The following is a 9,925-nucleotide window of genomic DNA, read 5'->3' on the forward strand; positions in this document are numbered from 1 at the left end:
TTCCTCATCTGCTGCTGTGCCTGCTGGAGAGACATGATTTAAGTGAAACAGTTGCTTTTTCAACCAACCTCTGGTGTCTCTCCTTAACCAGAGGCCCACACAGGTGCCATAGCTAACACATGGTCGAGGGAATGATGGACACAACCATTGCTCTACTCACTCCCCATACCTGCCGCACCCTCAAGGCAGGCTTCCCTGCTGTGACCCATCCAATCTCCGTGGCCTGCTTGTCCATCGGTGTCACCACACTGATGAATGGTACTCTCCCTCCGGTACATTGATGTTGCCTGGCATTCTAAACGTGCTTATCCTGAAAGCACAGCCATACACAGTGTCACTCCTGATTCATGGCCCATCTGTGCTAGTCACTCTGAGGCACTGTAAATGTGCAACACCACGCTGCTGTGATAGCAATGGTGAAGCAGCCATCTCCAAGACACCTTCACCCATCACTGATCATGCGTGTGAACTGGGCACCTCAATGTAGACATTGGTGCCCAATTTGCCCCATGCATGGGCCTACCACCTGGCCTCACATTTCATGGGCCCCTTTTCATTCATGTTGGGCTTCCAGTTTTCAATTCTAAACACAACTCACCTTTCCAGCCTGCACCATGTCCTTAAATCTCTTTCTGCACTGGATCCAGTTCCTTGCAACCACCCCCTGGTTACTGACTGTCTCTACCACCTTCAGCCATGCCTTCTCCTTGAGGCTTGCTGGCCTCCTCCTCCCATTTGCTGGAAACAGGACATCTTTCCTTTGTCTTATTGATTGCAAGAGGACTTCCAGGGAAGCGTCACTGAATTAGGGGGAATTTAGTGTTCATATTACTGACATTGATTGCAGATTTAAAGCAAAGAACTTGTAGTCCTGTTCCCTCATGGGGGTCAAACTCTTCCTGTGTACTGGTTCATGTGCCCCATATCAATAAATTTAAATCAAATATTACCTCACCCCCAGCCTCAGCAGATCTTGCTTTCAGTGTCATTTAATTTGAATGGTGTGGCATCAAGAAATCATAGCAAAGCTGAGGTCAATGGGAATTGGGGGGAGAGGAACTCTCCGCAGGTTGGAGTCATACCTAGCACAAAGGAAAATGATTGTGGTTGTTGGAGGTCAATCATCTCAGCTCCAGGACATCACTGCAGCAGTTCCTCCACCTTAAACATTCAGTTCCACCACCTTATACAGTCACTCTCTCCATCAGTGAAGAGTGACAGCACCTTTCAAACCCACAATCTCTACCACCTAGAAGGACAAGGGCAGCAAATGCATGGCAAAATCACCACTTGCAAGCTCCCCTCCAAGCCACACACCATCCTGACTTGAAAATATATAATTGTTTATCCATTGTCACCGGATCAAAATCCTAGAACTCCCTCGCTAACAGCACTGTGAGTGTACCTACACCACACAGATTACAGCAGTTCAAGAAGGTAGCTCACCTTCTCAAGGGAAATTAGGGATGGGCAATAAATGCTGGCCATGTGCCATCAATGCCCATGTCCAAAGAATGGATAAGAAAGAAACCACAGGACCTGACTCAAAACAATACGTGCCTCAATCTTTTCACCATCATTCAATGTTTGGGCCATATGTCTAGATGTGCTCACTGATTATCCAGGAGATAATTTTACTTGTCTTTGGCTCGCTTGCAACATGCCAATATTATCTTGTCTTTAGCTTTCCCCAGGCCCCATGTACCAATTCTCGGAACACTGGCATGATGTCACACCTGCTTCTAATCTCTAGAACTCACGGCTGAGAGGCTGTTAGAATTCAGGTGAACTATGATAATGTTTACTAAGTGAGATCTAGGACAGGTCGTGTGGTGCCGGTTGCGAAGTGATATCTAGAATGGGCCATGTGGTTTTGGAGTCAAGGGTCAGGGCATAAGCGCTGATGACAGTGGCATATTGATTACAGCTGAGCTGTAGGTGAAGTGTCATGAGTCTTGCATTTATGCAGTCGAGGTGTTCTGGCAGTGCATCCAAAATCCTATTCCGGATGGCCAAACCAACTCTGTGGACCACTGTCTGACCTTTATGAAATTCTCACTGCCATCCCAAATGAAGAGATCATCCTTCTGGGGGATTTTAATGCCAAGATTGGCTGTGACTCTGATGTCTGGAGAGGAACTATTAGGAAAAACAGGGTGGGAAAAGCCATTGCAAATGGTATCCTCCTGATGACAGTATGCTCAGCATGGCCTCATTATAATAAACACCCTCTTCCACCAGAAGGACAAATACAAAACCACATGGAGGTATCCTAGATCAAAGCACTGGCACCTTCTGGATTATGTCATTGTTTGAATCAAAGATCTAAGTGATGTCTGTATCACTCGATCTATGCAGGGAACTGATGCTTGCTGGACAGATCATCGGCTTTTTCAATCGGTCATGAACATTTACCTAGCACCACGGCGTCACAAGACACAAAAGTCCAAGAAGATGATGATCAGGTCTCAGCCCGAAAGCAGCCTGACTGAAGAGAGGAATTCCAAGTACAGCTCACGACCAATCTGGAAAATCTTCACACATCCAACTCAGTTTCACAAGAGTGGGAACAAATACAGTCAGCTGTACTAGACTCCTGCCCAGACCGTTGGGTTCGAGCATCGTCTTCACCAGGGCTAGTTCGACGAAAATGCTGCAGAAATATGACCTCCTGGAACAAAAAATAAGCAGCCTTAATTGTCTGGCTGAACAACCCAAGGTCGCAAGTCAAGAAGGCAGCATTCCAACCGCTCAAGGCGGACACCCAAAGACGAATCTGGAAGATAAAGGACAAGTGGGGGGGGGGAAAGAGAAAGCCCGAGAGATCGAACAATGTGTGACCATCATGACATGCAAAGCTTTTTTGAAGCCACCACCTATAGACCAAGATCAAATGGACAAAATCCCCTTCGCTCACAGGATGTTGTGTCTCTTCTTGAAGATGACAATGCCATCTGTCAACGCTGGAAAGAACGTTGTTCAACAACTCCTCAACCGTGAATTCACAGTGGCAGCTGATACTCTTCAGGCTCTCCCCCAGTGTCCTGTAGTAGAGTCCATGGATGAACCATCGATGGGAGAGCTGCAACAATCAAACAGATGAAAAATAACAAAGCTTGCAGCCTCGATGGTATTCCAGCTGGAGTCTTCAAAGCCAGTGGGCTCTGCTCACTTCAAGACTCAACGCACTCATCCTATGGATTTAGGAGAAAAAGAACTCAACCCCTCACTTCCCTTCCCTCCCTCACCCCCAACTTCAGGAATGTGACAATTGTAACTATCTTCAAGAGGGGAGATAAATCATGCTGTGGAAACTATTGAGGTATTTCCCTCGACAGGGAAAATCCTGACACGCATTCTCCTGAATCGCCTACTTACTGTGGCTGAGGAAATCCTCCCAGAGACACAATGTAGTTTTAGACTTTCCAGAGGAACCTCTGACATGGTCTTTGTTGTCCGACAAATCCAGGAAAAATGTTGAGAACGGCACCAGGAGCTCTTCCCTGCATTCATCAACCTGACCGAAGCATTTGACTCAGTAAATCATGAGGCTCTGTGGATTTTGCTCAAAAGATTTGGATGTCCGAGAAATTTCTTCACAATCCTGCAATTGCTTCATGATGATATGACTGTAACTGTCTTGAGTGGGAGATCTGAAACAGATGCCTTCAAAATCCGGACCAGGGTCAAGTAAGGCTGTGTGATAGCCCCCATACTATTTACAATCTGCCTGCCAGTGGCTATTCACCTCGTGAAAGATTAGCTGCCCTCTGGTGTGAGTATTAAATACCACCTAGATGGAAAACGTGTTAACCTCAGTCACCTCTGTGCCAAAACTAACCTGACCACCAAAGACATACATGATCTACAGTTTGCGGATGACTGCAGTGTTGTTGCCCACTCTGCACCAGATTTGCAAGACGCTCTTGATCTCTTCAACTCTGCATACAAAAGACTTGGCCTGTCCTTGAACTTTGCCAAAACAAAACTTGTATCAATTCACATCTGGGTCAGCCTTCCGTATATGTTGAAGGAGAGACTCTGGAATATGTTGAGCACTTCCCATACCTTGTAGCCATCTTTCTCATAAGGTCATCATTGACGAGCAGATCCAACACTGGATCAACTGCACCAGCTCAGCCTTCTACAAACTACAGCTGTGAGTGTTTGACAACAAAGACATCTGCAAGGCAACAAAAGTCCTAGTGTGCAGAGCAGTCGTTGTCACCACACTTCAGTACTGCAGTGAGACCTGGACTGTGTATCAGTGTCACATAAGAGCGCTAGAGAAATTCCATCAGCAATGCCTCTGCCGCATCCTCCAGATTCAATGTGAAGACTGTCAAACAAACACTAGTGTCCTTCTTGAAGACAGCTCCACAAGCATTCAGGCAAAACTCCTGCAAAACCAACTTTGTTGGACTGGACACTGTGTCCGATGGCTGAAATCCGTCTCCCCACCAGGTCCTGTTTTCTCAACTCTCAAATGGCCAGTGTTCCAGGGGAGAACAAGGAAAATTCTTCAAAGACACTCTGAAGCTCTCTTTGAAGCACGACAGCATTGGCATTGATGATTGGGAGGAGCTTACTACCAATCATTCAAAATAGTGACACCATGTCCATCAAGCTGCATCATGCTTTGAGTCCAAACACCTTAATGATGAGGCAGAGCGGCAGCAGAGAAGGAAAGAAAAGGAAACAAGTCCTGCACTCCAGATCCCACTGCCTCGTGGGACATCCTGCCCCATGTGCCCAAAGACCTATGGGTCAAGAATCGGCCTGTTCAGTCACCTGAAGACCCATGGCAGAAACTAATGACCTTGAATAGACATCATCCTCGAATCAAGGGACAGCGGCAGATGACAATGACGAAGGCAACGTGGTTCTGGTTGCTAAGTGATATCGAGAATGGGCCATGTGGTTCTGGTTGCTAAGTGATATCGAGAATGGGCCATGTGGTTCTGGTTGCTAAGCGATATCGAGAATGGGCCATGTGGTTCTGGTTGCTAAGCGATATCGAGAATGGGCCATGTGGTTCTGATTGCTAAGTAATATCGAGAATGGGCCATGTGGTTCTGGTTGCTCAGCGATATCGAGAATGGGCCATGTGGTTCTGGTTGCTAAGTGATATTGAGAATGGGCCATGTGATGCAGGTTTCTACATCAATGGAAGTGGGAGCTGGGTGGCAAGTTGAAACTCTGCCAAACTGTCTCTGCTGTTCCTAATTCCAACATGTATCCCTTTTGTATTTTGAAGAGCAGCAAAGGCATTCTCCGCAGTGTCCTGGATAATATTTATCCATCAACCAATATCACTAAAAGAGATTTTCTGGTCATTATCATATTACTGTTTGTGGGAGCTTGCTGTGCCCAATTGGCTTCTGTGTTTCCTAGTTTACAACAGTGTCTGCACTTCAAAACTGCTTTGATGGATATAAGATGCTTCAGGACATCCTGAGGTCATGAAGGGTATGATTTAAACACAAGACATTTGTTTTCTAGACATCTTCTCATAAACCTGACCCTGTAGAAATGGTGCCTACCTGTACAGAAATTAATTGAGGCAGCATCACTCTAAGCAGTTTACAGCAGATAAAGGGTTGTATTCCCTCAATCTGTGAATTACAGCAAGATAACTTTTATAAAGGAAACAAAATCATTTGGAAATATAAATTATTTTTCTAGAATAAATGTTCAACAGTTAAAGGACAAAAAATATTTGAAAACAAATGCAGTTGTAGTGAGTGTGTAATGACTGATGGATTGAATTGTGAAATCACAGGTCATGCCCGCATTCCAGAAAAAATCTCATTTAGCGAAACAGGCAAGAGTAGACTGAGTTCATTCAGAGAATCCACTCCTTTGTCATAAAACGTCTGGGGAGTGGATAATGTTACTGAGTGTGTTGAAGTGATAAACTTGTAAAGGAAATGCTATCTCCTTGATAAAAACTAACTTTATCAAACACAAAACCAACATTCCTGTATCTGTGGAGTTAATGTTTGCTGACTAAAATGGAGCAAGTTCCAACTGATCAAAGAACTGCTTCACAGTTTGCATATTCAGACTCTTCTCCATTATAAAGTTACAGAGCTTTATGTGTTTTACAGGTGTAAGGTTGTAAGAAGAGAGCAATGTTAACCCACCAACACATTGGATTAATACCATCCAAGGCCTCAAACACTCCTTTCAGGTGAAGCAGCGATTTACTTGTACTTCTTTCAATGTAGTATACTGTATACTGCTCACAATGTGGTCGCCTCTACATTGGGGAGGCCAAACGCAGACTGGGTGACCGCTTTGCGGAACATCTCCGCTCAGTCCAAAATCAGGACCCTGAGCTTCCGTTATTTGCCATTTCAACTCACTGCCTTGCTCTCATGCCCACATTTCTGCCCTTTGCCTGCTGCAGTGTTCCAATGAACCTCACGCAAGCTTCAGGAACAGCACCTCATCTTCCGATTAGCCCCTCTACAGCCTTCTGGACTCAATGTTGAGTTCAACAATTTCAGAACATGACTGCCTTTTTCAATTTAATTTAATTTTTTAACCATATTGTTTTTCAGGTTTTTGTTTTTGGACAGAGCTGTTCAATATTCTGCCATTAACGCTCTCTCTTGACGAATGCTTTGTCTTTTACTACAACTAGTAGTGGGCGGCGCAGTGGTTAGCACCGCAGCCTCACAGCTCCAGCGACCCGGGTTCAGTTCTGGGTACTGCCTGTGCGGAGTTTGCAAGTTCTCCCTGTGACTGTGTGGGTTTCCGCCGGGTGCTCCGGTTTCCTCCCACAGCCAAAGGCTTGCAGGTTGATAAGTAAATTGCCCCTAGTGTAGGTAGATGGTGGGGTTGTGGTAGGGAATATGGAATTGATGTAGGATTAGTATAAATGGGTGGTTGTTGGTCAGCACAGATTTGGTGGGCCGAAGGGCCTGTTTCAGTGCTGTATCTCTAAATAAATAAATAGTAGCACTCCCTTATCTAATCTATCCTGCCCTCTGCCCTATCACACATCTTCCCTTTTGTTCTTCTTCCCCCATTTCACTTGCTCAAAGCCCATTACATTTCTAACCTTTGCCAGTTCTGATGAAAGGTCACAGATCTGAAATGTTGGGCTGGATTTTACATTCGGCGGACGGGAGCTGGTCACCGACATAAAAGTCAATGGCGAACCCGCTTCCGCCCGGCCCGGGGATCTGACCCACATTTTACAGGTCCCTGGGCTTTAATAGTTCCGAGGTAGGACTTCCACGGTGGCCACTGCTGGGAATGCAGCCCAGCCGAGGACATGGAGCCAGGAGACCAGGTAAGTTAGGGTTGCCTCGCCGGGCTAATCGGTCGTGCCCCGGGGAGGCAATGATGACCATTTGGGGGGGGGGGGGGGGGGTGAAGGGTCTCAGGTCCTGGGGGTGGTTGGGGAAGTGGGGGTGGCCCTCAATCGACCCCTCCACCCCCCCCCACCGGTACACTGAGAAGCCGCCAAGTTTCACTGGGCGGCCTTTCACATCTCCCGGATGCCCGCTTGCTCTGGGTAAGATCCCTGTGGAGGTGGGCAAAGGCCGTTAAGTGGCCGTTAAGGGCCTTGATTGGCTTCGGGTGGGCAGCCCGTTTCTTGTCGCCGCTAGCAATATCGGGCTGGGCCTTCCCGGTGTCGAGGCCCCTGGCAGGCCACTGCCAGAGGCATTTTCCGGCCCTCCCCGTGCCCCCCCTGCCATGACCCTGACATGGGGGGGGGCTGTAAAATTCAGCCTATGATATTTTTGATTGCCAGCTTTTCCCCATTTTGGTTCCAGATTATCTGACTGCTGCCTTTCCTAGTGCTCAAGCTCATACATTATTCAGTGGTAAAATCAGCTCCAAGGCTCTCTTCTGTGAAACTGTCATGAATCTAACCACCAGCAAATCAATCTGTCATTTCAGTCTGTAAATTTGCCTGCTCCACACTGCACCAACTATTACATGTACATCAGTGATGTGATACCATCACTAAAAAGAGCTCTTTCTTCAACACTGGGACCTAGCTTCTGCTCATTTCACTGTAGCAAATCTCACACACCTCACATTTCAGGGGCTGGATCAATGGGAAACCCCTCGAACTGTATCGTTAATATTCTCAATTGCTGTAAATGTAAAACTGTAATTGACATGACAATTGTGAAACGGAAGGGTTGGGAAGAAACACATGACAGTATTGAAGGAAACTGATCTCCCTTGCAATGTTTGTATTTTTTGGTGCTGTTTGGAAACGGTTTGGCAATGTAATTGTTACAGATTTTTATGAATAAAGTATATTTTGGAAATAAAAAAAAATAAAAAAAACCCTTCCACTGGGTGAAATGGAAGGGTTGTGAGGCAACTCATGATTGTATAGAAGGTAACTGATCACCTTTGCACTGTCTGTATTCTTTGACTTGATGCTGTTTTAAACGGTTTGGGAATGTAATTTTTACAGATTTTCATGAATAAAGTATATTTTGGAAATTAAAAAAAATAAAAAAAACCCTTCCACTGGGTGAAATGGAAGGGTTGTGAGGCAACTCATGATTGTATAGAAGGTAACTGATCACCTTTGCACTGTTTGTATTCTTTGACTTGATGCTGTTTTAAACGGTTTGGGAATGTAATTTTTACAGATTTTCATGAATAAAGTATATTTTGGAAATTAAAAAAAAATCCTTCCACTGGTCAACTAAATAAAAATTAGCCATAGATATAAAAGTGGAATCCTTTAGGAGGCTCTGCTCACAAGAGTTGAGAAGCCCAAGGGGTGGAGGAGGCCATGCTGAGGGATTCCACAATAGCTGTGTCACTTGAGGAGAAGCTGAGCACCAGAAACTTGAAGCATGAGATTGAGGGCAGCAGCAGAGTTCAGTGAGGAGGTTTAGTGGAGGGTGTGGGTTTTCAGGGTGGACAGGACTGGCACAGGTTGAGAGGCTGTAAGAAATGCCCTGTGAAGACATCTCCCTGCACAGCTGACGCAGAACTGAATAGTAACCATTGCCTGAACAGGACTGAAAACAGGAATAGCGCCAGCATCTGACAACCTACACTGGTGGCACAGGACGGAGGGAGGGGGGGAGGGGAAAGGAGAAAGATCTTGTATTTTCATGACCTCAGGCCATCCCAAACAGATTTACCACCCATAGATTACTTCTGAGGTGTAGTCACTACTTTGTAGGCAAACAGGGCAGTTTAATTTGTACATAACCAGGTCCCAGGAACAGCAATGATTAGATTAGATTAGATTAGAGATACAGCACTGAAACAGGCCCTTCGGCCCACCGAGTCTGTGCCGAACATCAACCACCCATTTATACTAATCCTACACTAATCCCATATTCCTACCAAACATCCCCACCAGTCCCTATATTTCCCTACCACCTACCTATACTAGTGACAATTTATAATGGCCAATTTACCTATCAACCTTTTGGCTTGTGGGAGGAAACCGGAGCACCTGGAGAAAACCCACGCAGACACAGGGAGAACTTGCAAACTCCACACAGGCAGTACCCGGAATCGAACCCGGGTCCCTGGAGCCGTGAGGCTGCGGTGCTAACCACTGCGCCACTGTGCCGCCCGATGAATGAACAGATAAGCTGTTTTGGTGGTGTTAGTTTAGGTAGCTTAGTGATATGGTACTGGATTAGTAACCCAGAGGTTGAATACAATTCCGACCCGAGGAATTTTCTTCATAGAGTCATAGAAATTTACAGCACAGAGGAGGCCATTCAGCCCATCATGTCCACGCCGGCCAGCAAGCAGCCATCCAGCCTAATCCCACTTTCCAGCTCTTGGTCCGTAACCTTGTAGGTTATCGCACTTCAAGTACATATCCAAGTACAATTTCAATGTTATGAGGGTTTCTGCCTCTACCACCCTTTCAGGCAATGAGTTCCAGAACCCACCACCTTCTGGGTGACAAACT

The sequence above is a fragment of the Heterodontus francisci genome, chromosome 27 (assembly GCF_036365525.1).
Source record: "Heterodontus francisci isolate sHetFra1 chromosome 27, sHetFra1.hap1, whole genome shotgun sequence".
Taxonomy (NCBI): domain Eukaryota; kingdom Metazoa; phylum Chordata; class Chondrichthyes; order Heterodontiformes; family Heterodontidae; genus Heterodontus; species Heterodontus francisci.